A 7,422-nucleotide genomic window follows, 5' to 3' on the forward strand; every position below is an offset into this window, starting at 1 on the left:
AAGTGAACTAATCCTTTAATGACCCTGCACCGCCACTGTTTCATGTTTCAAATGAACTGAAAATTTAAAACTTATAGTCTAACATAAAAGGTCTCTAACATTGTATTTTGTCAAAGAACTAAATCTGGTGATCTGATGTTAGTTTTCTCCAAAATAAAAGCTCATAATAAAAGGGTTAATCTCTTGCAAGTTACTTGCAAGACTAAAGTAGTAAGTAAAATATACTTATGAAATATTTATTTTCATTTATTTTGCAGGGCATTTGCGCCTACTGTCATAGGAATAATTATATAAATCATTATTATGTTATTGTAATAATTGTATGGCATAAAACACCCTGAAGAAGGCAATACCAGCCTGTACGTGTACGTGTGCAGCCTGTAAGTGTCACCTGTTTTTAAGATTTAGTTTTTACATTATTCGAGTGCCTTGGATTATCCATAAGTTTACAAGTTGAATTATCCCTTGCATCCAAAGAGCACTGAGACGGAGCACTTCTTTGGCATTGTTTTGCTTTGAAAAATAATGACTTTATTCAACAATCTTTTCTCTTCTCTGTCATTATCCTTGCCGCAGTAAGCACAGTGAAGACTTATGTGTTTACGTCTGAATGTCAGCTTGGTATTGGCCAAAGCTGTTCACATGAGCAGCATGACACATATGTGTGATGTGATGCTGGTGCAGAATAAAGTTGTTGTTTTTGTTTTGTTTTTGCACACAAAAAGCATTCTCATCACTTCACAAAATTATGGTTGAACCACTGCTGTCACGTCGACTGTTTTAACGATTTCTTAAATACCTGGACCTTGAAAGTGGTGCAAATTGTTGTCTGTGGACGAGTCATATACCTCTTGGAAATATCTTAATCTGTGTTCTGAAGATAAACAAAGGTTTTACGGGTATGGAAAGACATGAGGGTGAGTAATAAATGACAGAATTTTCACATTCCAACAAGCCATCACAGAGAGTACAGTAACAATGTCCTGTTGGAATAATGACAACAGAACATTTTGTAAACACATTGTGTCAAGTGAAGTGAACTTTAACAGATATCATCTGCTCAGTCCGTTGTTGTGCCAAATTCTGACCCCCGCCAAATATTACCCCCTAGTATTGGTTTAGGATTGGGGGTGGCATTAGGATTAGGAAATCAGGTGACTTAAACGAGGGGGGTAATTATTTGGCACAACACCAGAATACAGCTACTGTCACATATAGATAGCCTCAATGGCAAAGAGCACACATTGTTCCTACTTCATGTTTGATATTTAGCATTTTATGGACTTATTCTATTTATATACTATATTCCCCCTCCAAAATGCGGTAAGTGGTAGAAAACGGTAAGAAAACGTTTTCTGTCAACAACATGGTATGACACTGGCAACTGCCACAAACGTTACTATAGGCTGCCAGCAGTGGGAACGCCTACTAACAACCCAACCTTCTGGGGACTGCGTTTGTGTTCAGGTCATATTCAGACATGTCAGGTTATTAGAGTGGTGGGCAAACAACCAGGGAATATGGTTCATGCTTTTGTTTTCTTCTCTTTGTGTTTGTGGCATCTGGTTGGTAAGTTATAAATGTGTTTTTATGACTTCTCTTCTTACCGTTTTAATAATAAGCTTCTGTTTATGATCAGGATTTGCGCATAACATTAGCATAAGATTATTCCCATAAAAAAGTTTCTCAGACAATCACTTTAATATAAAATCTAATAGAAATGTACCATAACAACATGTATTATTTTGTTTTAAAACACTGAAAATTAATTTCACAACTTCAAAAGTACTTAAAATAAATGTTATAATATTCTACTTTTTTATCATGCAGCTTAATGATGTGTATAACATTGTATTTTCTCAGTATGAAATTTAAATAACTACATGATCCAATCAGTAACTAAAACTTGTCAAATGAATAAAGTTAGAGCAGTCTGATCCAGAGGTGAGTGTTTTATGTTTCACTTCTGTTTGCTGCAGCTCTTCTTTCAGTTTTGTTCAGTGCAAGCTGACTCACTCCGGCAAATGCTGTCCTTATAATCAACAGTGGCATAGACATGGTGTAATAAGATATTTATTGTATTATGTATCATGGATTGGGGCCAAAGCCGAGGAGCCTTTGACATGGGGACATAGATACTGATCTAATATCTAATGTTTGCCCCATAGCCTGTACGAGGATTGTCTTTTCATTTTCTGTGTATAATTCATTAAAGTTTTCACTGACGGTTTTGGTTAGTAATTCAGCATGAGCGAATCAGACTGACAGACCGTAACCAATCACAGACAAGCCCATTTAGCTCATAAATGCAGTGACCAATCAGGAATGTTAAAATTAGCCCAACAATAACCCACAGATGAGTGTTTTATTTTTCACTTCTGTTTGTACATGAAAGTGAGTGCCTAACCTTACCTCCACACTAAGCAAAGTTATGTTCAAAAGATGTCTTTTCGACATTGAAAGATGTCCACTGAGGAGCCAGAATAAAGTATACAAGCGAAGTACTTTGCAAGGTTGTTCATTTCACTGTGCGTAAAAAAACAAAGTATACTTTCTGCTTTAGTGTGTGACAAAACATCTGTATATTCTGTAGATGTGACTGATGAAATGAAGACAATATCAGTGATGGAGGGAGATTCTGTCACTCTAAACACTGATGTTACTGAAGCACAGAAATATATGCTGATACAGTGGATGTTTGGAAGCACTCGAATAGCTGAAATCAACAGACTCACGCAAAGCAACTCAATGTATGAAGATGAGAGATTCAAAGACAGACTGATGCTGGATCAGACCGGATCTCTGACCATCACAAACACCAGAACCACAGACTCTGGACTTTATAGAGTAACAGTTATAAGCAAAGAGACCAGCTACATGAGTTTCAATGTTAAAGTCTATGGTGAGTAGAGAACTACAACTTAATAGGTCCCCTTTAAAAGCCTTTTTTTTTCTCCACTGAAATCCACTGTTAGCTCATAGTTGCCTGATTGAAGTAAAATCAATAAGACAGTTGTGTTCAAACACAGCCCAGATCTGGTACATGTGGGCTGGATCTGGGCCGACACTACGTTGCTGTTAGTTCATAGGTGTTAATTCATGTTACTGCTGGTGTGTGTGCTTTAATTGACCACATAAACCAATAAAAACTGTAACATTTACATTGAAATTACATTTATGCATTTGGTAGATGCTTTTTTCCAAGCGACTAGAGTTTAAGCATTAAAAGTTTACATTTGATCAGTGCTGGATGTTTATGGATATGGGGTTAGGGTGCATTTGCTTGTTTTTTTTTTTTTTTTTATGTTTACATAAACAGAGAATAAACCACAGGCGAGCGACAGAGAAGTGAAGCGTGAGTCTGAGATTCAAGTGTGTGGGTGGTGACCAATGCTGCTTTAGAAAACATTAATTCTCAAGGCAAAAACATCATAGAGAAAGAATCACATAATCACACAGTTGCTATGAGAGCTGAGAAGAAGGATGGGGCTAAAGAGTCTAGAATTACATGTATTACACAAACAATCCTTGTTAATATTATTTGGCTAAGCAAGTGCGTAAGTGTGTACCCAGCTAACAGAATTTTGTTATAAGAACATTTTCTAAATATTCAGTGTTGGTTCTGGAAACATAAAAAACGTCCAGTTTCCTTGATGTTAAAGGAACGTTTTTGATGTTCCTCAAATGTTCTTTCAACTTAATTTTGATTTAAAATTCAACATAGGAATGTTGATTTGTAACATTCCAAGAACATGAAAATGTTCAGTTTTCTTAATGTTAGTAGAATGTTATTTAAAGGTTAGTATGATGTTCTTTTCTGAAACATTCTTTCAATCATTCAAACACCTGCTGTGAACAAACACTGAAAGAAAGAGAAATAAGAACACAAGCTACAACCTTCTTTATCCACAGCCTTAGATGAACTGAAGATAAAAGACATTAAATCTCTGAAGATCTGATTAAACAACTCCACATAACAGCATTACCAGCTTCACTTATTACTAACCAGACTGACTTTATTTCTGTCACACGTCTACAGAAGATCTTATTGAGAATTAACAGAGGTTTAGATGTTTATGTCTAATTGAAAATGTTTCATTTGATCACCGTCATGTAGATCAGTGTTTGCTTTAGTTGAGCTCTTGACCCTTGACTTTTGTTGAATAGCTTCTTTTTCAGCAATTGCAGCTGTTTTCAGAAAACATTTCTGCATTGATAAAGCAGATCAACATGTTTTAATAACAGACATATGACTGTATTAAAAGAACACACTTTTTAAAAACAAAAACAAAAAAAAAAGTGGAGTGTTCCTTTAAAGTGGCTTAAATAACTACCTTTTCTGTAGTTTAAAACAGACATGTGGATCTGCTTTGTCAATGCATAAATGTTTCTGAAAACACCTTGCTGACAAAGAAGCAATTCAACAAAAATCAAGGGCCAAGAGCCCAACTAAAGCAAATGCTGATCATGATGATGGTGACCTCAAACTAAACATTTTCAATTAGACATCAACATCTAATCCTCTGTTAATTCTCAGTAAGATCTTCTGTAGATGTGTGACAAAAATAAAGTCAGTCTGGTTAGTAATAAGTGAAGCTGGTAATGCTGTTTGTGGAGTTGTTTAATCAGATCTTCAGAGATTTAATGTCTTTTATCTTCAGTTCATCTAAGGCTGTGGCTGAAGAAAGTTGTAGTTTGTGTTCTTATTTCTCTTTCTTTCAGTGCTTGTTCACAGCAGGTGTTTGAATGATTGAGTGAAGTCAGTGTCAGTGATGGAGGGAGATTCTGTCACTCTGAACACTGATGTTACTGAATCACAGAAATATTTGTTGATACATTGGGCGTTCAGAAGTACTCGAATAGCTGAAGTCAGCAGGCTCATGCAAACCAACTCAATGTATGGTGATCCTGATGAGAGATTCAGAGACAGACTGAAACTGGATCAAACCGGATCTCTGACCATCACAAACACCACAACCACAGACTCTGGACTTTATAGAGTAACAGTTATCAGCAAAGAGACCAGCTACATGAGTTACAATGTTAAAGTATATGGTGAGTAGAGAATCATAGTAATATTTTTAAATGTTTATTTTCTGTTCTTTTCACTATTCCTCCATTTTATGATCTTTCAATGGCTTTAGTTCCATTTAAAATATTAATTACATAAATAAAAACATATAAATAAAATAAAAGGTGTGTGTAATTAGACTAATGTCATTATCAGAGACTCCACAAAGTACTTAATCTCCAGAAAGATCATCAAACTCCAACTTTTTGTCGCCCAGCTGTGTGGTGAACAATTCAAACATCATCCAGATTGAGGATGCCAACATTACTGAACTCCATCAGCCAAGTTCAGGTGCGTCACTCACATGTACTCTGATAAACAGTGCAATATTAGTTTTTGGAGAGCTTTAAAAGATGATGTCACAATGGAAACCACATGTGCAGTTGTGGCCAAACATGTACACAGGTGTTGTTTTATGTTACAGCTGATGTGTGCTAAACATTCAACCACATAAGCCAATTAAAACTGCAACATTTATATTGCATTTATGCATTTAGAAGATAAAGAAGGGGCTAAAGCATTTTTTAGAAGACTCTAGAGTTATATTATATTAAACAATTCTAGCTAATGTTATTTGACCAAGCAAACATATTCACGCAGTCAAGCTTGTGAAGGCTTTGCATTAATGTATGCTTTAAATCCTAATAATAACCCACAAAACATATTTGAAAAGGAGCTAAATGCATAATTCTGATTCAGCATTTTTCTTTTTTTCAGACCACATCCACTGTTGTGGTCTTATTGAGGCTGTGATCCGATTGGTCGCCTCTGCTCTGGTGGGCGTGGCTTCTGTTGCTTTTTTGGTGTATGACATCAGATATAAGACACACTACAAGAAGTGAGCTGAACAGGATGGAAGAGACTAGACTTCACCGTCAGACCCATCGAGTAAAATCAGAGCAGTATGAAATGAGCAGAAGGTTTAGTTCCAGATATGTTTGCTAAAGTTTGCTGTATAATCACGAAAATAAAATTGTACAGATTTCCTATACTTACACAGCTATTTGTTTACACTACAGATTATTTTTCTTCCATTTCATGATTGTATTTGCACAGAATATAATTTTTATGGAGCTATTAAAGGATTAGTTCACTTTCAAATGAAAATTTCCTGATAATTTACTCACCCCCATGTCAACCAAGATGTCCATGTCTTTCTTTCTTCAGTCGAAAAGAAATTAAGGTTTTTGATGAAAACATTCCAGGATTCTCCATGTAGTGGACCTCAATGGAGCCCAAATGGTTGAAGGTCAAAATGACAGTTTACAGCGATCCCAGATGAGAAATAAGGGTCTTATCTAGAGAAACCATCGCTCATTTTCTAAAAAATAAAAAATGTTATATGTTTTAACCATAAATGCTTATCTTGAACTAGCTCTCTTCTTCTCTATATGAATTCCAGCAGTGTAGACACTGCTAAGTGTATTACTGCCCTCCTCAGGTCAAAGTTTGAACTAAATTGTCATATACAATATGCTAGTGCAAGAATAGCCTATAACAGTTAGTTCAAATTTTGACCTGTGGAGGGCAGTAATACACTTAGCAGTGTCTACACTGCCGGAATTTTAATGAGCATTTATGGTTAAAACGTATATAATTTTTTTTTCTTTTAGAAAATGAGTGATGGTTTCTCTAGATAAGACCCTTATTTCTCATCTGGGATCGTGCAGAACATTTTGAAGCTGCAATGAATCTATAATTTTGACCTTCAACCGTTTGGAGGCCATTGAAGTCCACTATATGGAGAAAAATCCTGGAATGTTTTCATCAAAAACCTTAATTTCTTTTCGACTGAAGAAAGAAAGACATAAACATCTTGGAAGAAATGGGGGTGAGTAAATTATCAGGAAATTTTAATTTCAAATTGAACTAATCCTTTAAATTAAATGGCTCCAAACATAATTACCCTAAACAAAATAATAATTAGCATCACATATGACACCATAGAATTATCTCATAAGCTATTTTGTCTGTTGAAACCCTTAAAATGACATTTATTGAATGTTTGTGGTGACTTTTAATAAAGATTTAGTTTTACAACAATTATTGTCCACTTTTATTACACCCTTATAGTTCAAACAGAGGTTGAATGTGATTCACCGAATTCACGTGAGCAGCTCCAGATTGTGAGTCGAAACCTTTTGTGTTCTCAGTTTTTTACATTTGTACAGCTGTGGTTTAATCTGATGGCTGGACAAAAAGAGTTTGTTTGTAAAAGAGTCCAACTAGTAGAAGCATTAAGGATATTGGGAAATGAAAAACATAATTTGTTAAAAGGCAACAGGCCTGATTAATTTTAATTAAGCAAATTTCTATGCAGATTTTGGAACCGCACACAATATTTCTGCCCA

The 7,422-nt window shown here is 35.3% G+C and overlaps 1 pseudogene; it reads left to right on the forward strand.

Annotated features, from left to right (window-relative positions):
* The first annotated feature begins 1,473 nt into the window (after positions 1-1,473).
* LOC125262825 lies at positions 1,474-6,016 on the forward strand (annotated as a pseudogene).
* The last annotated feature ends 1,406 nt before the right edge of the window (positions 6,017-7,422 follow it).

The sequence above is a fragment of the Megalobrama amblycephala genome, linkage group LG2 (genome assembly GCF_018812025.1).
Source record: "Megalobrama amblycephala isolate DHTTF-2021 linkage group LG2, ASM1881202v1, whole genome shotgun sequence".
In the NCBI taxonomy this organism is placed as follows: domain Eukaryota; kingdom Metazoa; phylum Chordata; class Actinopteri; order Cypriniformes; family Xenocyprididae; genus Megalobrama; species Megalobrama amblycephala.